The sequence below is a fragment of the Pelodiscus sinensis genome, chromosome 11 (genome assembly GCF_052426305.1).
Source record: "Pelodiscus sinensis isolate ZL-2025 chromosome 11, ASM5242630v1, whole genome shotgun sequence".
Taxonomy (NCBI): domain Eukaryota; kingdom Metazoa; phylum Chordata; order Testudines; family Trionychidae; genus Pelodiscus; species Pelodiscus sinensis.
The window spans coordinates 9,682,094-9,703,272 of NC_143062.1; the positions used below are offsets into that span (position 1 = coordinate 9,682,094).

Here is a 21,179-nt window from a genome sequence, read left to right on the forward strand (position 1 = left end):
CGCAGTTCCATGGGCAGGGGTCTGATGGGCCTTGGCTGGCTGCTATGGGCAGCAGGGCTTACAGTGGCACAGTCTTGGGGGCGAATAAGCACCAGGGTCACAGGTCCTAGGCTGAACAGCATAGGAGCCTGGTCATTGCCACTTTTCCAATGAATTTACCTAGGAAAGGTACCTTGGGGGAGATTAACAGCCCAGCTCGTGCTGCCTGTCTACCCCATCTTGTGAGCAGCAGGCAGGTGCGTTAGTCTGCATGTGCACGTGGGGAGGTGGAACCAGAGGTACAAACTTTTCCTTTTTGGTCCTCCATTGCCTCGCCCCTGTCATCTCCCTTGCCCCCAGAGCCTGAGCGCATGCTCCCAGGTGTGCAGTGGCAGCTCTAACCCTGTCTTACAGCAGGAGCTGGCTCTGGCTCTCAGGATACTGTACACAGAAGGACTGGTGGTAATTAGGACTGCCTATTCAAAAATAGTTAGGAGCCTAAATAAAAATTAGGAGCCTAACTCCTTTGGAGCATTGAGCCCTTAGCAGCTATGAGTCTACCGGGTGTCTTCCTAGAAGCACAGGCACAGGAAGACATGTGCCATGGCATGGAATAAGTTAGTTTCCTGCTGGCTCCAACAGCCCTTCCCCTGACATCTGCTAGGGTCCTGGATCCTTCACAATCAGGATTCTGACCAGGCAGAGCACACAGGAACCTTCAATAGAATTGCTGGGTAATGTCTCTGAACAGAGGTCAGATGTCAATACTCACACAAGGGAATATTGTTCAATGGTTAGGACAGGGGAAAGGCACTCATGAGATCTGGGATCAGTTCCTGTGGCTCTCCCACAGCTTCTCCAGCTGATTCATGCCTCAGTGTCTCTGTCTAAAATTATGGAATAAATACTAGTTCAGATATTAATAGTCTCCCACTTTCATGGGGCAGAGGAAATGAAGAGTTAATTCACTACAGTCTATAAAGCACTTTGGATCATCATGGCAAAGGGAGCCATAATTATAGAAGGAAGCCATAATTATATCTGATAACTCTCTGCACCAGCTATGCTAGTGAGTGGAAAGGAAGCCCTGGTTTAGGAAATGATGGGAAGGCCCCCAAGGAAGAGTATGCTACAGCCTGGGATTTGCCAGCCCAGCACATGTATGAATTGCGTGCTAAACCCTGCTGCACGGTGAAGGTAGCCTCGCTGCTCCCAGGGGGCCAGGCTGGCAGGAGATGTGTTGACACAAAGTCCTGGGTTAGAGTTCCCCACCTGAAATCCTAGGGTCGTGGCAGCATCTTGAGTACAGTCAGGAGCTGGAAAGTATTACTGAAATGCTCAGCCAATCAGGGGGCCACATCCAGCCCCACGCCAGAGAGAAAAGTTGGGGCTCAGAGCCCAGCTCATGGCCACTACACAGGGAGACTCATATAATGGGGTTGTTCTCAAGTCATGGTCCAGGTCCCAGGCTTCCCCAGCAACCTTCCACCAAAAGAACCAAGATCCATGTCTGGATCTAAAACACTTGATGTGCCTCCCAGGTTGCAACCCCCCAATCCACTCAGCAGATCCTTCTCAGGGTCTCCTTCCCAAGTCCCAGATTCCCCCACTGACCTTCCTCAGTCTGGGTCCTAATTTCCCTGTCTGGATGCCTCTCCCCAAAATCCCTCTTTCCCCATGGAAATCCTGAGCAGACCTAATAGGAATAACAGAACCATCAGAGAAATAAGATAATAAGGAGAAACCTAATAACATTGACTGAAAGTCTTGTGCTTCTCTTATCCCAAACAGCATCCACCCCCAGCAGAGTCACTGGGGCATCCAACTCCAGCCACTGGCATTTACAACCCGGTGTCCTCATGCACACACCTAAGTAATGGTCCTCTGCACAACCAGCGAGCATAGACTCAAAAGTGACTCAACGTTGCTCCGTGACCTATGCTTTCTGGTTCCCATATACAATTAATAATCTTTGCTTTCCCAAATCTAGTGAGTGCCCCCGTTTCTAACACAAGAGCTGTGCAAATGCATTTCAAAAGCAGGCTCAGTAACGCGATAAGAAAGAAGCAAAATTACCTGTCAAAAACTTGGACAGCTCCGTCTGACCTGACCCCAGTAGGTCTAGTGGTGGGACCAGGAGAGAAAGGGACAGAGATCTCCAGTGGCTGACACTCCTCCTGCACTGGGGGAGAGAGAGCTAGCTTAGGTCTCGGCACACATTCATTTCGGGAGCCTTACGAAGAACTGAGCACTATTTATTTCACTCCCAGTTAGTGATATGGAAAGCAGTGCGAGCGTTGCCTGTGATCTCCTTCTGATGGCAGTCCTGAGTAGTGACAGCAAGTGAAACTGAAAAAAGTTCACTTTAACTCAGCTGGAATCTTGCAGCAAATTGACCAAAAAAAAAAAAATTCCCCAACTAAACCACTGAGCCAGGCAACTCTTAGAACTGCCCTATTTACTACAAATAAGAATAGAAGAGACTGCTCTCTTCACAAATTCCCCACTTCCAAAAGGGGTTGTTTATATTTACTCTAACCTTATATTATGATTGTTAGAAGAGAAAAAAAATAAAAGTGTAGCATTGGCCTGGCTTGAGATGAGACAAAGTGGTTACTATGCTGGGTCCAAAATAGTTGTAGGGATTTTTGCCATGAGCCATAGTTAACACCCAGGGTTGGAAAGTGGCCCAAGTAAGGGCTAGGTGCTTTGGTGGAGTTTTAAAAAATGATACTGGCTTGCTATGTACATAATGTATGGGTGTGAGTGTTAACAATGGCTGCTGTGAATATTTTGCAGATGAGAGCACAGACTTTGGTTTTTGGCATGTTGGTGTGTATTTCAATGTCAATCAAAACAGAGAGTTTGAGTAAAAGCCACATTCTACCTGTACTCCCCTCATTGTGGAACCCAACTAAAGGCCAGATTCTACTGCCTCAAGGCAAGGAATAACCTACACAAACAATACATTTGAAAGAATCAACAGCCTAGTGCATCTCTTTCTGAACGGTGCGTAAAGACTTTCTTGAGACTCTGAGTCACTTTGAAAATGGGATGTAGGTTCTTCTTGCAAATGTCACTGGAAAATTTTATTTGTACAAGAAAACTGGTCTGGTGATTAAGGCACTGGACTGGGATTTGGGAGATCTGTGTTCAAGTCTTGCCTCTGCCACATAGCATTTGAGGCATCTGTTCTGACCTGCTGTGTAGCACCTGCCACCTCCACACCAAACCTGGAATTAGCACAAAGCATTCTAATCCTCTGGACACTATGCTGCTGTGGAGAGGAGGGACAGATTCATGCCAATGGCCAAGTCCCTGCCAGTTTGACCTGGGGGGACATTCCTTCCTACATGTGGTGACCAGTTAGACATGTGAGCAAGACAGTGCCTGAGAAAGAATTCTCAGTTCCACCTCAGAGTGCTGGCTACCCTGTCCATTTTCCTTTCTTCTGCTGTGGCCATCTCTGTTGCTTCAAAGGAAGGAGACAAAAAACAAACCAGAACTATCATGCACCATAATCCAGCGGGGGGAGAGGAAATCCCTTCTAGATCCTACAGTTGACCACCTGAAGCATGAGATTTCAGGATCTTAAGACATGAACAAGAAGGGATCCTAGGGCTGCCAAGTCCCATCATACATATAAACCCATTCAGAATTTTATCAATCTCTAACCTAAAATGAAGTAGGTTGGTTACCTCCACAACTCCTAGTGAGAGGCTATTCCAAGAATCTCAGCTCTCTGATGGTTACAAATCTTCCTGTGTGAACTTCTCCATCTGAAAAATTAGGCTAATAATACTTCTTTTGTCTGCCTTGCCTATTTAAATTGCAAACTCTTCGGAGGCAGAGACCATCACTCACTAAGTATTTGCATGCTGCTTAGCACAGTAAGGTTGCTACCTGTCCTTGTTTTCCCAGGATTGTCCCTTTAAGAGGCAGCTGTCCTAGGAAATCTGTCAGTGTGCATGGTATACATTATCAGCTGTTCAGTTTTATGGGTTCGGGAACATCCTAGATGTCTTGGGTTTTACATCTTGGGGTACCAAACCTATAGGATATTGGCTGGGGCCCCCACACGTTAGCATAATCAAAATAATAAATAAATACTAGTGCTGGTGCTACTACTGATACATATGTTATAAAAAGATTGATCTTTCATGCTGCCATAGTCAGCCACAAAATCAAAAAATACTTTGAGTTTAAGGCTACCAGAATCTATTATTAACTTAGTTAATAAGAAATGTCTTACAGCACCCAACACTGTAGTTTGTAAATATACCAAAACCATAATCTTTTCTTAAACAGCAAAATAATTTCATGTGCTCCTAATTAGATAAATATCATTAGAGATGAAGTGACTGTGCAAACTCAGAGTAAGCATAATGAGTGGGGGAGAATATAAAATGATGCCCATTATATTAAATCAGGAACTCTTTGAGATACAACAATCAATCAGATAAAAGAAATATAATAAACAGTTAGTTAATTATGCTTCTTTATAAACATTACTTACATACAAAAGAACTTCGTTAAAAAAATCATTGATGTAAATTCAAGCCCTCAAAGTTAGAAAATGAGCACTACAAAGTTAGCAAACACAATCTTAGTTCAGTTCCCTTGTGCATTCACTTTTTAATACAATCTTTAATTCAATGTCATGTACTTCTTAGTTTTATATATCTCCTATATATCACAGGCAATTAAATTTCACCCATGTATCCCAGTATTAAGCTAGATAACTTGTGTGTGACTAAAAGCATGTCTTCTACCATACCATGCAGAGATGACAGCAAGATGCCCCCTTGGAGGACCTCAAGAAATGGAGAATCTACCCCTTCCCTTAGTAGTATGGTTAATCACTCTCACTACTAAAAATACTGTTTAACTTTTCAATTGAATGTGATGGTCTTCAGCTTCCAGCCACTGGCTCATCCTTCCTTTCCCCACTGGATTAGAGAGCCCTTTAGAACCTGGTGTTTTCTCTCTGTAAAGAATTAATGTAGTCTAATGCTCTCAGTCTTCTTTTTGATAAGTTAATCAGTATGAGCTCTCCAAGTCTCTCATTGCAAGGAATTCCCCCAGACCTCAAATCAGTGCCATGACTCTTTCTGCAGCCTCTCCAGTTTTTCAACATCCTTTTTTAAATGTGGCCACCAAACCTGTCGGCAGGATTCCAGTATTGGTCTTGCTAATGCTGTACACGGAGGTGAAATCAGCTCTTCCTCCTCACAACTCCCCAGTTTACATGTTCAAAGATTGTTTCAGCCCCATTTTCCACTGCTTCACACTTTTCTTTTTCCATTGGTCCCCTGCATTATTCAATGCTTAGGGTGCATGGTGCTCAGCGAATGATTGGCTAGTCAAACTTTGGTTTATCCGCATTGTTCAATGTGTCGTCCAGGCCTTGAATACCCCCCATTACCCCATTCTGAAGTCAGAAATATTAATTTCCTTGTCACAGAGCTAACCAAGCACCTCACTGCCAGGGTGTACCATGCCTCAGTTTTCCTTTTTTGGACTCCACCGTAGCTCAAAAAAACACCTTTTACAAATTCAGTAACACCCTTGCTTGGGATGTTTTTATTAACAAAAAGGTCAAAATAATTCAAACCATTCTCAAGTGACTTTTCCTAGGCTTCTCCTACCTGCAGTTGTTCACCAGCCTCTGCTGCTTACCCAGTTTCTCAGGGTCCCTGCAGCATCTTTCCAGCAGTTTCCAGCTGGGCTTAGCTCCTCCTTCTCGAGGAGCTTGATCTCTACTCCAGCTCTCAGTCTATCCCCCCTGATAGTCAACAAGACTCTCTTTTTCTAACCCTCTCTCCTCCCCCAAGGCTTGGTTTAGTCACATAACCATCTGCTGCATGTCTCAGTTTATTTCTTCCATATGGAGAGGCAAAGACTGTCACAGGTGGGCAGGGCACATCTCTTGTGAGGGGCCAGCCACCTTGTGACATTCCTTGTGACACTTCACAAACACTGAGCAACCTATCTTCTCAACACACCAGCGAGATGAGGGATGGTGTTATCCCCATTTTACAGATGGCAACATACAGCAGAGACAAAGGTCAAAAGTAGAGCTGCTCAAAAGTTGTCTGGTGCAACAGGTTTCGTCTGGACACGCGGATCTGATGGAATCAAAATGTTCTGTGGGAATATCTGTTTTGGCTGAAATTTTCAAAACCATGCCAGCCTGACGCAGACAGCTAGCCTGGAAATTTCACCTGAACAGTCAAAACTCAGCAGCGTTACAAGCAGCTGAAAACAGGGTTTTCTAATGGGAAGGATCAGGCAACCTTAACGTGAGCTGCAGCAACCAGTCTGGCAAGTGATGAGGCATATAAGGGAAGAACTACCAATGACTTCAATGGAAGCTGGATCCAGCACCATAATAACTGAATTGAGCCCTAAAAGCAGGGACTGAGTTCAGGCTGTTTGGGTGCTGATCACTGAGATGGCTTCTGAGGTAGCAGTGTCTGAGCATGGACTGAGTTATAAGGTGTGTGCAACCTTTGCTTGTGCTTTCCATAGGACTGGGCTCTTCATCATTGAACACTGCACCTTTCCTTGAGCTGCAGTAAACCCCTTTCTCTGAAAGGGGGGAGGTTTTATTTTGGCATTTCTTTTCTTTTTGTTGTAAGGCCAAACTTCTGCTGCTTCATGTAAACAAAGCAACCTGGGGGCAAGCTCACTTTGGCAGGAGTGGTCCACTGGTCCAGGGCACTGGCAATAAGAGCCCGTTTGTTGAGCCAGCAGAGCATGGAGCTAATCCTCCGCTCCTGAGACCCAGAGTCCAACATACACACACTTCCTTTGCCATGCAGGATGTAACTGACTAGGGCTGGACAAAATTGCCAACTGCTGTGATCTTCCTACATGATGGTAGGGGTATACGTGCTGAGGGTGGCAATGCCATAAAAGTGTTATCTTGTAATTATAAGATAATCACTACCTCCTTTTACAAAAGATGCAGATTTTACCACCAAGTAATGTAAATCCCTGTCTGCATTCTTATTTCTTGTGCATTTGTTCTAGAAGGTTGGCCACCACAGTTTGCTACAATACACTTCACATAAAAGCCATCACGGGTTCAATGGGATGTAACTGACATTAAAGGGCATCAACAGATACACAGATATGAGGGTGGATTCATTTACACTTACCATAATGCCATTAGGACCTCTCCTGTGCACAAGCTTTGTACTTCTTATGAAGTGGGAGAAAAACTACAGTTTTACAGTAATCGGTCCAGGCATGCTTCTTATTTGGAATCCAGAAATACTGTTATTGAACAAGTTGTTTGGAATGAAGGACTGGTCACATTTTGTAATTGTAGTAAGATGAAAGCCTAAAACATAAGCCCATGCATCACAGGCCTGGTTTGAGGCCTAAGGCTTATTTAACAATGGGCAAAACATGGCTAATGTAAAGCAAAGCTAAGCTGCGAGCAAGAGGCAGGCCCCAGCTCACAGAATTTGGCACGAACAGCGCTGAGCATACAAAACACTAAATGGTGCTAGGTACTGACTGCAGAATAATAACTGGTACTGGTCATGAGTGGAAATCACATGATATCACTAGGTCATTAAAAAAGACCTTGGTACCCACTTCTCACAGATACTGACCCAGGATCAGGAAAGGGTCTAAAATGACAGAATGCTAGAGACAGATGATCTAATCAAACCACGAGATGCAGGGTGATGGGTGGTATCTAAGTAGCATCAGAGGGTGGTAACCTGACAACATCAGAGGGTGGAATTCTGATACATCAGCAGCGAGGTGTGACTTGTTGAACCTGTATATAAGGTGGTGTCGGGCAGTGGGACCTCCCACTGTTTGAGTCACTGCATTGTGGCAAGTATATATACATGATGGTTCAGCAGAGTTTACTGACAACTATTACTGTACTTCGCTCTACAATAAACCTGGCCTGGCACCTTCGATCCTTATCTGGTTTGTGATTGTTGTGGGCTCTCTTGGGGTCTGCTGTGGAGACTAAGTGCACAAGTCGACCTGGCAGACATCACTGATCACACGCGCAAGCAGCCTTCTGGTTATCATTAACGGAGCCAGAGCCCTGTGAGGACACCTTGGCAGTAAATCCTGACCGGCCGCCTCCTGAAGAAACTACAGTAATGCCCTAGTCTGAAATTGTAGATGAAGTATGATCTTTAACTTTCGATTTCCTAGTGTTTTACAGTTTGACAGAGAGCAACCACAAGTGACCTGTAACAAAACTGTTTGTTGTGGAATATAAATAGTTTCACAGTGGACCAAACAAGCACAGGGTTCTACCCTCTAAAATGGGTAATTCCCACTAGACTGTGGCGTTGTTCATGTATCGCTCCATCTATACTGAGGGTACTGTGAAAATCAACATAGCCTGATGGCCCAGTCCAGACCAGCTTTTACATAAGGACTGGAATAACGTTCACTTTGCTTCCAGTTCTGAACTGATCTCCACTGCAGTGAGCGTAAAGGTAACAGAACTAGCTGAGTGGTGATTTGCATTAAACATCCCCTTTTGGGGAGACAGAGACAGGACACCAGACAGGAGATCCATCCTGATTCAAGGTGGCTTACACCTGAGTTTCAGTCCTAAAGTAATTATCTGAGATTGGCCCCAGGGATCCAATGGCAGAATTTGGCCCCATAGGAGGAGGGGTGAAACCTGGTAAAACAGGAAAAGTATAAACACAACCAGCCTTGGACAAGTCATAACCAGGCATGAGCTGAAGGCTGCAGAGAAAGCCGCACAGAGTGCCAGAGACAGGAAACAATTTATTTCAGTGAAAAGCCTCTTCCCATGGTGAGGTGGGCTTTGCTTGGTCTCACATCCTCAACATAAATCAGCGGCCTCGTGGGACAGGATTTCCACACCGAGTGCAGCTTGCACTGGAACAGTAAGGGTTTCCTGGCTCCAGGTGCACGCGATGATCTATGGCCACATTTCACACTCCCCAGCAGGAGACGGTTAATGTGGGGCAGATAAGTAGCACAAGGCATGTTGGGAAGACACCTCCAGTGCCGGAAAACAAAGTGCAGCTGCAAGATTAGAAAAAGAGGCCAGAACTGGGGTCTATACTGGGACTACTACTGGAGCCCATACTGAAACTAATACTGGTGTCTTACTGGGTTCTGTGCTGGGACCAGTACTGGGGTTTATGCTGGGACCACTACACAGATCTTACTGACACCAGTGGTGGGATCAGGGCTGAAACTGGTATTGGTTTTGTACTGGGACCAATACAGGGGACTGCCTACAGATCTGTGCAGGAGTCTTACTGAGACCAGTACAGGGACTCTCAGTATTAGTTCCAGATCTAGTTCCAGTAAAATTAAGTCCAGTACTGGTCCCATTATTGGACCCTGTAGGACCCTATCACTGGTTGCAGAATTGATCCCAGCACAGACCCCAATTCTGGTTCCAGTAAAGCCTCATCACTGGTCCCTGTAAAATCCCAGCACAGACTCCAGTTCTGATCTCAGTAGTGTCTCTAGCACTGGTCCCAGTACAAGTCCCACAAAGACCCCAGTACAGCCCCCAATTATTGTTCCACTCTTGGTCCCAGTACGTGTCCTGTAAGACCCCAGTTTGGGTCCCAGTAAGACTGAAGCACTGGTCCCAACCCAGACCCCAAACTAGCCCTACCAAGACCCCAGCACTATTCCAGGAGGGTTAGGACTAATCTCCTTTAACTGAAAAATCGATGTTTAATTATTTTATAAATATGTATATTGATTTACATCAAATGACCATACACTTTATAACAGGAAAAGTATCTGTAGCTGTGTTTGATGATGACACAGAGCTAGAGAGCAGCAGGCAGACTTAAGAGCAAGATGCACTGGGGAGGGGGAAGGGGGGGGAAGGCACAGAAACTTCCAATCTCCAGGGTTTTCCTAGTGGCTACTGCAATGATCCTTATAGTCCAGACCCTCAATTTAGGTGCCTAATGGTCACTGAAATGTAAATACCTCTGAAGGCCTGTGAGAGAAATGCAGCCTGGGTGACTGACAGATGACGTACTTGCTAGACAAGCATGCGAGGGAGGGTGAGGGATGCATGCTCACATCAGCCGCATTTCGTTCAGATCTTGTGAGCCCCAATTCTTGGAACACCTGTGGGTTTCCATGAACATCTTCTTTGTACAAATGAAGGAAGGGAACAGAGCAGCTCCCCTGAGTGTTGTCTGCACTGGAAGGGGTCACTGTTGTCTCCTGGCTTTCCATAGAGAATGCAGCTCAATGCCAACTAGGGTCACGGGGGAGGTGAGAACTGGGGTTTGTAGGGTTTCCCAGACATCAGCATCGATTTGTGCACAACAGCTCTACTTGACATAAACACTCTATGGCTTCATTGAAGCCACCAATCCCTCCTCTCCTTCCCTCCCTGTGCATTCCTTGCAAGTGCTTTTTCGGAGGGCTGGGGATTTCATGCAGGGATTGTATGGCATAACCCTTCCCCAAGCTCCCCCGAACAATGATGCACAACAGACTGGTATTTCCCTCTGTAACTCCCTGGGTTTGCTACAACACCTCAACTAGGACTAACGAGTAAGGTATTTAAGAGCTGCACGGGTGTCACAGACTCACAGGTCATGCCCACTCTTGGCCTCCTATGGTCCCTGAGAGGAACCTCCTTCAGTAGTGAGACAGACCGTCTCAGAGATCCACTCTCGGGGGTTAAGATGTAGGTCCCTCCGCCTCCTGGAACTGCACCTCTCTGAGCCTTCAGCACACCTGTCTCTCGCCGTGGGCCCTCTCAGAGAGTCCACTCACTCTGGACTCCTGAGGTCTCCACTCCCAGAAGGAATAATGCCACCCTATTCTCTAGGCTGGTGTGACCCTCAGCCAGCATAACACAGAAGGGCCTATTGAGCATCTGAACACAGCACAGGCCTGGACTCCCTCAGCACAGTGCGTCTAAGTCTCTCCTACTTCCAGGTGGGATCTGGCTGCTCTCTCCCACCACGTCTGGAGACCCTGCACTTTCCAGGTGAGCATCCAATATCATCTGCCACCAAGCCCTGTATCTGTCCTTTCTCTTCTGTTCAGGTAAAGAGGGTTGCCTGGGCCCCTTTCTTCTCCACCTCTCCTCTCATCCATCCTTTGTTCCCTACTGGCCGGAATCATCTGGCATGGTCATTGGGATCCCCTTTCTGTAGCCCGTTGTCTTCCCACTGGTGAGAACAGGCTGTCTCTCCTACTTACAGGTCACCAGACATTGGGGTATCTATTCTCCAGGCCACTGGCCAGGGTCACAAGTTCAGTCATTGGTCTTCTGTAACAACAAATTCCCTCTCCCATCCCCTTGTTAAACCAGTAACTTACAGAGAAACTGAGTCCCATCCCCTTTCCATTCAAGCCACTGAAAAAACCAAAGCAAATCCCCCACTTCATCACAACATGTTTTCAGTCATCTAATCAAGAAGGCAGTGTTTCCAAGTGGTTAGAGTAAGGACCTGACAAATCTAGTCTTCACTCTGCCTCTGACTTGTCTGAAGCTAAGCAAATCACCTAAACCCTTCTGTGCCACCATTTCCTAATCTGTCCAAGGTTAGCAAAACGTATCCATGTTTGCAATGAGCTCTCAGATCCTAGGTTGAAAGATGCCGTCAAACTAGTAAGTCTCTTTCTTAGGATTGTTAGGGGGGTCTGAATGAGCGAGTGCTCTGACATCTAGTGATTAACTGGAGCAAATACTCCATGAACCAACCTTGTTTGCATAGCTACATCTGCTCTGCGTAGGTGTACAGCATGATGGAGCTGCTGTGCTCAAAAGTTCACTTTTGGCTGATGATGGATTGGAAATCACTCTGGTATTGGGTATGGGAGAGTGTAGTTACCCTTGTTGTGTGAGGAAAGGACAGCAGAACTGTGCTTGGCATGCCCTGACTGAGTGGTTACTCTCCACTGAATGGCAATTACTAAGTAGAGTATGGAGTACCAAAGACCAGGTAAGGAAGAATGGGGGGAGGTGTAGTTGTACTTGGTAGCGTGGTCCTTGCCCACAGAGTGCTAGATGCTGTTCATCCTTTTGGTCTCTGCTAATTAGACTCAATTGGGAGTCTTTTGATTTGTTACAGATCACTAGAGCTGAAATCACTGATCACCAGGTCTAAGTGCTAAACATTACATATGCTGGTGGGCAGTGTGTCCAGTGAAAGAGACCGAACAGCTTACCCTATTTATGAGGCCCCTCCACTAATTGCTGACATCAACGAGAGCTATGTTAAATCGTGGGACCTTGCAATTTTCCTTCTCTTAGTATTCACACCTCCTCGTCAACTGGTGGGAGTGGGCCACATTCACACTGACTGAATTGGCCTAATTGTAGGCTCCTCCATTTGGTAAGGCAATTCCCTTCTATTCATGTGCTAGAATATTTATGCCTGCCTCTGTGATTTCCACTCCAATGCATCTGACTAAGTGGGTCTTTGCCCAGGAAAGCTTATGCCCAAATAAATCTGTTAGTCTTTAACGTGCCACAAGACTCCTCGTGATGATGATTAATGTGCACTATCTGTTCAAAGACAGAATGGCTACTGTCCCTCATTTGCTGACACAGAGTACTGTTTTTACATTCAAATCTTTTTATTATTAAACACCTCTGAGAACAGCAGTTATAAACAGCAAGATGAAGGTAGATTAAGTTGGGAAGGAGAAAAAAAAGAGAGAAAGAGTCTTCCCCAAGTGGGACTGAAACCCAGAGAAGAAAACAGGATGGTAATAAATACTGTTCTATTTATCACTTCACTGGCAACTTCCAAACAGGAATTTGTAAAGATTTTACAAATATTGTTAAGCCACAGACATCATGCTAGTATTTTTTTAAATACAGGTTTTAAAAATACAGAGGGTGGAGGGGGGGGTGGGCCCACCCGTACGCCGCGTGCCCGAGGCCGGCACAGCCCATGTGCCGCGCGCCTAGGTTGGCGCTGCCCAAACGCCGCATGCCTGGGGCCGGCACAGCCCTTGCGCCGCACACTTGGGGGCAGGGCCACCCATGTGCTGCGCTCCCAGGGCCAGCGCTGTCCTTGTGCCGTGCATCCGGGCTGGCGCCGCCCATACACCGCGTGCCCAGGGGCTGGCACAGCCCATAGGCTGCACACCCAGGGCCGGCACAGCCCATATACTGCACACCCAGGGACAGGGCCACCTAAACGCCCATGTGCTGCGTGCCCGGGTCTGGCGCCGCCCCTACGCCGAGCGCCCAGGGGCCAGAACCATCCATGCGCTGTGCACCCAGGGGCGAGGCCGGCCCTGATCACTCGGCGGGCACATAGAAATGGCCCGGCGGGCGCCATGGCACCCACGGGCACCGTGTTGGGGACCACTGTTGTAGACTTTGTATCCCCTTTTGCTACATTGATTGTCCTGTTGAGTGAATGAGGTGCGAATGGATAAGGCATGAAAGAAAAGCACCTGTGGGCACTTGCAATGTTTGGAGAAAGGTGGAAGCCAGATTCAAGAATAAGAACAATGGGACTTGTGAAGTGGGCTCATTAAAAGAAGACTGGTCCTATGGGTGCCTTGGGAGTAAGCAGCAAGTGCCTGCTTTTGGAAGTTCCTTCTTTGAGGGTGAAAAGGGCAGCATTAAAACAACACCCAGAAGAAAGTGCCACAGATGAATAACTGCATATGCATATGATAACTCTCTGCATGAGAGGGAAGACACTATACACTAAGGGTACGTCTAAACTACATGGCTCCGTCGACGGAGCCATGTAGATTTGTTTTTTTGGCAAAGGCAAATGAAGCCGCAATTTAAATGATCGCGGCTTCATTTAAATTTACATGGCTGCCACGTTGAGCCGACAAACAGCTGATCAGCTGTTTGGCGGCTCAGCGCACTAGTCTGGACACTCCCCTGCCGACATCAAAGCCCTTTGTCGGCAGCCCCGGTAAACCTCATCCCACGAGGAATAATGGGGCTGCTGACAAAGGGCTTTGATGTCGGCAGGGGAGCGTCCAGACTAGCGCGCTGAGCCGACAAACAGCTGATCAGCTGTTTGTCGGCTCAGCGCGGCAGCCATGTAAATTTAAATGAAGCCGCGATCATTTAAATCGCGGCTTCATTTGCCTTTGCCTATCTGTCTAATCTACATGGCTCCATTGATGGAGCCATGTAGTCTAGACACAGCCTAAGGTATCTTGCAGTCAACATGGGAGCACTGATCCAGCTCCAACTCTTCCCCACCTAACTAACCTGGCCAGTGCAGTTAGGTGGAACAACTATTAGTAAAAATAAGACATGGTGGGTATGCTGTATTATATGCATATAAGTTTTGACAGCTATATGTGTATATTACCAATAAATGTGGCATTTTACCTTTTCCCCCATAAAAAGATCCCATGCGGTACTTTTAAGTACAATATAACCACCCTGCCCCTGAGCCAGCCCCCACACAGCACCCCCCGTCCCAATGCACTCACCTCACCTCTGCCCCAGAGCCAGGCCTCCCCCCCCGCATGCTCCCCATCCCAAAGCACTCATCCCTCCCCAGAGCCAGGCATCCTTCCCCCTCCCCCGCAGAGCCAGGCACTGGAGGAACACAGGCTAAGGAAATCTTATCTTTAAAGTTGCTGCTCCTCCCACCCAGCTTGGCTGCCTTGGCTCTCAGGCTACATCTAGACTGGCATGATTTTCCGGAAATGCTTTTAACGGAAAAGTTTTCCGTTAAAAGCATTTTCGGAACAGAGCGTCTCGATTGGCACGGACACTTTTCCGCAAAAGCACTTTTTGCGGAAAAGCGTCCGTGGCCAATCAAGACGCGCTTTTGCGCAAAAAAAGCCCCGATCGCCATTTTCGCGATTGGGGCATTTTTGCGGAAAACATATCTCAGCTGTCTACACTGGCCCTTTTGCGCAAACGGGACCTGCATCTGATTGCAACCCCATTTTGCATGTCCCAAACGGGAGCAGCATAGTATTTCCGCAAAAAGCACTGATTTCTTACAGTAGGAAGTCAGTGCTTTTGCGGAAATTCAAGCGGCCAGTGTAGACAGCTGGCAAGTTTTTCCAGAAAAGCGACTGATTTTCCGGAAAAACTGGCCAGTCTAGACACAGCCCCAGTGTATAGAGGGAGGCAGCACATAGCCAGATCCAAGTCCTGGGTCTCTGCTCAAAGCATCACGTGGGCCAGAGCACCGTGCGCTCCGGTCACATCTCAGCCTGGCGCCGCACCCTAGCATGGCGCCTAGGGGCAACTGCCCTCCCTCACCCGCCCTTTGCTACGCCTCTCACCAAACTGAGTGAGTGGGCAACAAAATGGCAAATGAAATTTAATATGGATAAGTGTAAAGTAATGCACGTTGGAAAAAATAACCCCAACTATACATACAGTATGATTAGGGGCTAATTTGGCTACAACAAATCAGGAAAGAGATCTTGGAGTTATTGTGGATAGTTCTCTGAAAACTTCCACACAGTGTGCAGCAGTTGTCAAAAAGGCAAACAGGGAGGAGGATAGCTCGGTGGTTTGAGCATTGGACTGCTAATCCCAGAGTTGTGAGCTCAATCCTTGAGGAGACCATTTAGGGATCTGGGGCAAAAATATGTCAGGGATGGTACTTGGTCCTGCTGTGAAGGCAGTGGACTGGACTTTTCAGATGCTGAAGAAGGATGGCAGGATACAAATCGCTTGCTCATTGTCTTTGGTCCACTCCCTCTTGGGCACCTGGTGCTGGCCACTGTCAGCTAGATGGACCTTTGGTCTGACCCAGTATAGCCGTTCTTATGTTCTCTGTCTACACTTCAAAGGCAGAGGTGCACTGATAGACTAATTGAATAGTCGATGCAAATTGCATTGACTATTCGATTAGTAAATTAATTAAAATTAAAAATCAATTAACTTCGTTTTGCAGCCACCACTCCTCTTCACCCGAGTGCCCTTTCCATCCCCTCTCTGTTGATGCTGGCCCCTCTGCTTTCACCAGAGAGAAGCCCAGGGGCTGCAGAGGGGCCAGCATTGACCTCCCCGATACGGCAAATTCCCTGGTTTGGGACCAGTCAGGTCCCATCTGTGCTGAACCAGGCAGGTTCAACCTACATTTGTGTTTATTTAGCTTTCATGAGGAAATCAAATCAAAAGAGGCTGAGCTGTAATGTTCAAGTCTTTCACGCAAGCCTTTAGTTATGAAGGGACTGCGTAAGTAAAACACATGGTGAAAAATCACCAGGGTCCTAATCGTCCAAATATTTTTGCACATGAGAAACTTTACATACTTGAACAGTCCCATTGCAGTCCATGGGACTATTCATCTGAATATTTTTCAGTATTTACCTATTTGCATCTTAGATGCCACAGCAGTGGCTTAGAATGTATTAGGATTCTAGTATTAGGATTAAAGTTAGGCTCCAAATACCTCTGTGGATCTGAGCCTATATAAGTGCAAAAGAGGCACCAACTGAATGTTATCAATATTGCACATGCGGAAGCAATGAAACCTTTGGTACTATCAATTAGCCAAGTTTGTAAAAGCATCGTCCATAATCGAAAGCTGTCATTTTGCTAGAAGATCCAATTATTCTGCCAGATAAATGTCAATTGTGTGTAAAGTGACAGACCAAGTTCCAATAATCAGAAAGGAGAAAAAAGAATAAAAGGAGAGTGACAAAATGCCAGCTGATGACTCACAGAGTTATACAGCTCTGTAACTTGGCTAAGTACTGTAGGCATTTAAGTAAATCACTTCTGATGGTATTGATAAATCATCCTTTTGGGCCATCCTTTTGGGAGATAATTAAGGCCTTAGTCATACAAATTACAAGATGCCAGGGGAATCCCTTTCCTTTGCCCCATTAAAAACTTGATTTCAATGGAAGTTAGGAACCTAAAAGTCTTTGAGGATCTGGATCTTAAAGCTGAAGAGGATGTTTGCATCATCATTTAATAATTTCAGGGTTTTTAACAGGCTTTTCAGAGAGTGGCTGACTTAGGCCACTTCTATATGGCAAACTTACACTGGTCTAACTGTGTCACTCTGGGATTTGAAATATCCACACCTATAGACCAGGCCCTCACTCTGGGGGAAGGTCGGCTTAAGGTACACAATTCCAACTATGTAAATAACATAGTTGGAGTCGACTTACCTTAAGCCGAGCTTTGATACTGTCCTCACAATGGAAGGTCAACAGGAAAACGCTCCTGTTTTTGCTTAGCTTCCCTTATTTCTTGCAAGTAGGAGTACCAGTGCTGACGGGGTACCCCTCAGCATTTGAATAAGTGGGTCTTTACTATTGCGAAAGAGAATATAAAATTTCTTTTGCAATACTTCCCAGACAGAATGTCTTTGGCCACAGGGAGGCAATAATGTTCTCAAAGTTGAAACAAAACGGCGTGCCAAACAGAGGATGCTAAAGGAAAATATCTGTTACAATGATGTTTGAGGAGATTTTAGTAGCATGCAGGTCCACAAATGGGCAATCTCACTTGTGGCCACTAGATGGTGATGCAGCCTTGCACTTTTCCATTCTCTGGATTATCTGATTTTTTTTTTTTTTACCTCATATGGCTCTCATCTCAATTAGATCAGGTAACTGGGGTTTTGCTTGTGTTTACATTTCTTCTTGTGAATGATCGTTCTCCTGCCCCTTGTCCTGTTAGTCCTGCTGCAAATGAAACAACACAAAATCAGGTTTATGAGTGGTAGAAATATAGGGTGAAAACCAGAGGTGGGCAACACAAACCATCAGTACTTAATTTACCTGTGCATCCACGGTATAACTGTTTGTACTTGCCATTGGCCATGGATTTCCATTCCTGGCCACTGAGCTGTGGAAAGCAGCATAGACCAGGATGCTGCTGCCTGCAGCTCCCATTGGCCGGGAATGGCGATCCGCAGTCAACGGAGCTGCAAGTGGCCGTTCCTGCAGAGGCACAGGTAAATAAAGCTCCACTGGTCCACCAGGAGTTAACTATGGCAAATCACAGCCAGCCCACAGGTCGTTTATTGCCTATGACTGGTAAAAAATGCTGTCACCTATGATGACAGAGATTTTCAATCAGGCGGCTGGAAACCATGAGAGGCATTAGACTGTGTGGGGCCCAAGGCAGAAAGTTCAGAGCCCTGAGCCGTGCTACCGTACATCTAAAACCTGGAGCTCCTGAGTACCCTATGGGCAGGAGCCTTCAGTCCCCTTCCTCCCACACAATTGAAACCCTGAGGCCCTCCTACTCTCCGAGTTTTTATAGCATGTATGTATGGGGAGGCACTCAGAAAGAAAAAAGTTGAGAACCCGTGACGTCTGACCTATTGTTAGGCCACCTGAATATCTCCCTGAAATATCAAAAGAACATTAAATACATACAAATCCCAAGATAACTGGTTGTGTTAAGGGCTTTAAATACACAGTCCTATTGCAAACACATAGAGGATTTACTGATAAATTCCTACTGCCTCATGGGAATCTCTGAAAATCTCTGTAGTTCTCTTGAAACTATTCACCTGCTGACATGCACCTTCAGTGTACTGTTTATAGGGCTATTTACATTAAATTTAGATTTTTGCTTCTTAAAAGTTCCATTTTTACTCCTGCTGCTCATCCCCCTGTAGTCCTAAATCTCTGTGACTTTACCATTGCTTCTACAATAATTAACTAATAATACTGTAAAAAAAGGACTGTAGATGGGATACTGTCTCAGCTGACACCATTTCTTCTTTATACTTTACATTGTAAGATCTTTGGGATGGGAACTCTTTGTTATTTGTACAGTGCCAAACACAGTGGGGACCTAATCCATGACCAAGGGCCCTACGTGCTACTGTAATACAAACAATAAATAATAATCCTCCTTTAGACTTCTAGTCAACTCTCTGCCTTTGAAACTCCTCATACACTGCACTCTGAAATTCCTAGCTGAAGTCAACACAATAAGAGTATCTGATGTGATCAAAAAGACTCCTCTTCTATTTCCTGCTTCCAGTGTTTGGGATTAGAATGTTATGCTGTTTCGAGTTTATAATTTTCTAAAGGCCTGATTCTGGCCTCATGCTGGTAAAAACCATGAGTAACTCCTGAAATCAATGGACTTGCATTAAAGCAAAGCTGGGAAGAGATTAGAATGAGGTCCCACTTATTTTAGAACTGATGGATGAAGCCCAGAAGAGAAAGCAGTTCTAATGTAACAGTATTTAAACAGCCCTGCTGAGAGTGTGAAAAATGGTTGTGGGTTTGAAATGTATTTGCAATGTAATGCAAATGCCAGAGGACAACAAACTACAAAAAAGGCAAAGATTCTGTTTTTATACAAATCACCCCAGTCAAGAAAGTGATGGGAATGAAATTTCTAAAAACTCATAATACTTATTGTCTGCAGATTTCTTTGTAGTTTTTTGGATAGTGTGAGTGGCTCTTCCAGTGTTTGGGGTTGCTGGTGCTAACAATTCTAATTTTGCAGCTATTGCACCCTCACAGTCCCACATCCTGATTGCAACTCCATTTTGCATGTCCTAAAAGTTAGGTCAGAAATGTGTCACCAGAACTTGAGTATGTCACATGACTTACACAACATTACATTAGAAAGTGATTTGTTTTTCGCTGGCATCACTATTTGCATCATGTCTCAGAGGAGTAGCGGTGTTAGTTTGCATCAGCAAAAACAAGGAGTCCTGTGGCACCTTAAAGACTAACAGATTTATTTGGGTATAAGCTTTTGTGGGTGAAAACCACTTTGTCAGAGGCATGGGGTGGAAGTCACAGAGCTTAGGAGATTGATATACTAAATCAATCAATCAATCAATGTCTGTGATTTCCACCCCATTTTTACATACAAAAGCTTATGTCCAAATAAATCTATTAGTCTTTAAAGTGCCACAGGACTTCTTATTTTATTTGCATCATGATTGTGATAGCAGTCTTGGAAGTACTAGAGGCTTTGTTCAAAGTCCACAGTGGGTTTTAGATCAGACCCTAGGAAAGAGACAAACACTGTCTTTTCTGTAAAGGAGAAGGAAGGAAAATAGAGTGAATAAGTGTAAAGATCACAGAGAGATACTAGTCCAGAATATTTTCTCTATATAAATCAATTATAGGGAACATCCTACCCTCTGAAGAAACTTCCCGCTGCAGACTTGCCAGCTTTCAACATAGTGGCTGGAAATGACATCATGCCAGTAGTTTGATGCCTCTTCTTTCCTTTGCATGTTTTCCTTAGGTAAACAAGAATTACATCAGTTTGAAGTCCCCTCCCTTACTTTAAACAGTTAGTAGGAAAATAATAGCAGACTGATATGTCTGAAATGTAACAAATTAGTAGGAATGGAGCCCCAATGTAATTAGGGTAGATCACAAATTAAACTGAGCAGTGATTTAAATAAGAAGTGCAACTCCCTGTCCTTTTCAGTTGTAGATCTCAGAGTACTTCATGAAGGTGAATTGCTATCATTAAGCCCTTTTTACAGAGGAGGAAACTAGGCTACAGAAATGGCCACTTTTTTCCTAAAGAAGGGTGCCTGTATGTTTGGACCCTGACTTCAGACCCCAGGGCAATACTTTCTAGAAGTGCTTAAATGCCTGCAGCTCCCACTGATTTCACGTAGGCTCCCTGATACCAGTAGCAACCTCTGAATATGGAGGCCTGTGACTCTTCCAAGGCAGCAAACCAGCCTGCCTCCTGAGCTCCAGAGACAAGGTGGCTGAAGTACTATCCTCTGTTGGACCAACAGCCCTGCTGGTGAGAGAGACGGGAACCTTGTTGGAGGAGGCTGCAAGGTTCCCGTGTTGAGAGCCAAGAGCCCGGTGTCCAGGCTTGCAGGTTAGTGGCCAGCTTTAGGGCTGCATTAGTACTGAGGAGAGGGCAGGTTAGTGGCCCAGGGAATAGGGCGGGAAGGGAGCTCAGTGACGCGGGCCTAGCTACTGCTGTACGACTCTGGGCCATTCCTCGCAGGCGGCCTCTCCTCTAGCGTAGCTTCCCCACGGAGGGGCTACTGCAGCCATCACACGTCTGTCCCGCCCCGGGGAAGGGGGAGAAGTAGGGCTCCCGCCACACACAAAATGGCCGCCGGGGCCAGCCGGAGGTGGATGACGTCCCCGTCCGGAGTCCCACAATGCACTGCTGGTCCAAGTCCCCATCCCGAGGCCCCCCGCCTGTCGGCATCCCACAATGCACTGCTCCCTCCAGCCCTCCCGCCTCGCCAATCCCACAATGCGCTGCTCCTCCGCTCTCCTCTCCTCCGCTGTCTCACAAGCCCCCC

General features: G+C 46.0%; 1 protein-coding gene across 4 annotated transcripts in view; it reads right to left on the bottom strand.

The window, feature by feature from the left end:
* The window catches only part of LOC149523776 (uncharacterized), a 49,043-nt gene extending 27,911 nt beyond the window's left edge, over positions 1 to 21,132 (bottom strand). Inside the window, exons 1-3 of one of the 4 annotated variants that reach the window (XM_089781058.1) lie at positions 20,031 to 21,132; positions 17,490 to 17,592; positions 2,056 to 2,156 (exon numbers count right to left, since the gene is read on the bottom strand). The gene's annotated coding sequence lies outside the window, so the exon portion shown is untranslated. Of the gene's footprint in view, positions 1 to 2,055; positions 2,162 to 17,489; positions 17,596 to 20,030 lie in introns of all 4 variants that reach the window. The other 3 variants (XM_089781057.1, XM_089781056.1, XM_089781055.1) reach the window with 3 other exon arrangements.
* Positions 21,133 to 21,179: the final 47 nt, after the last annotated feature.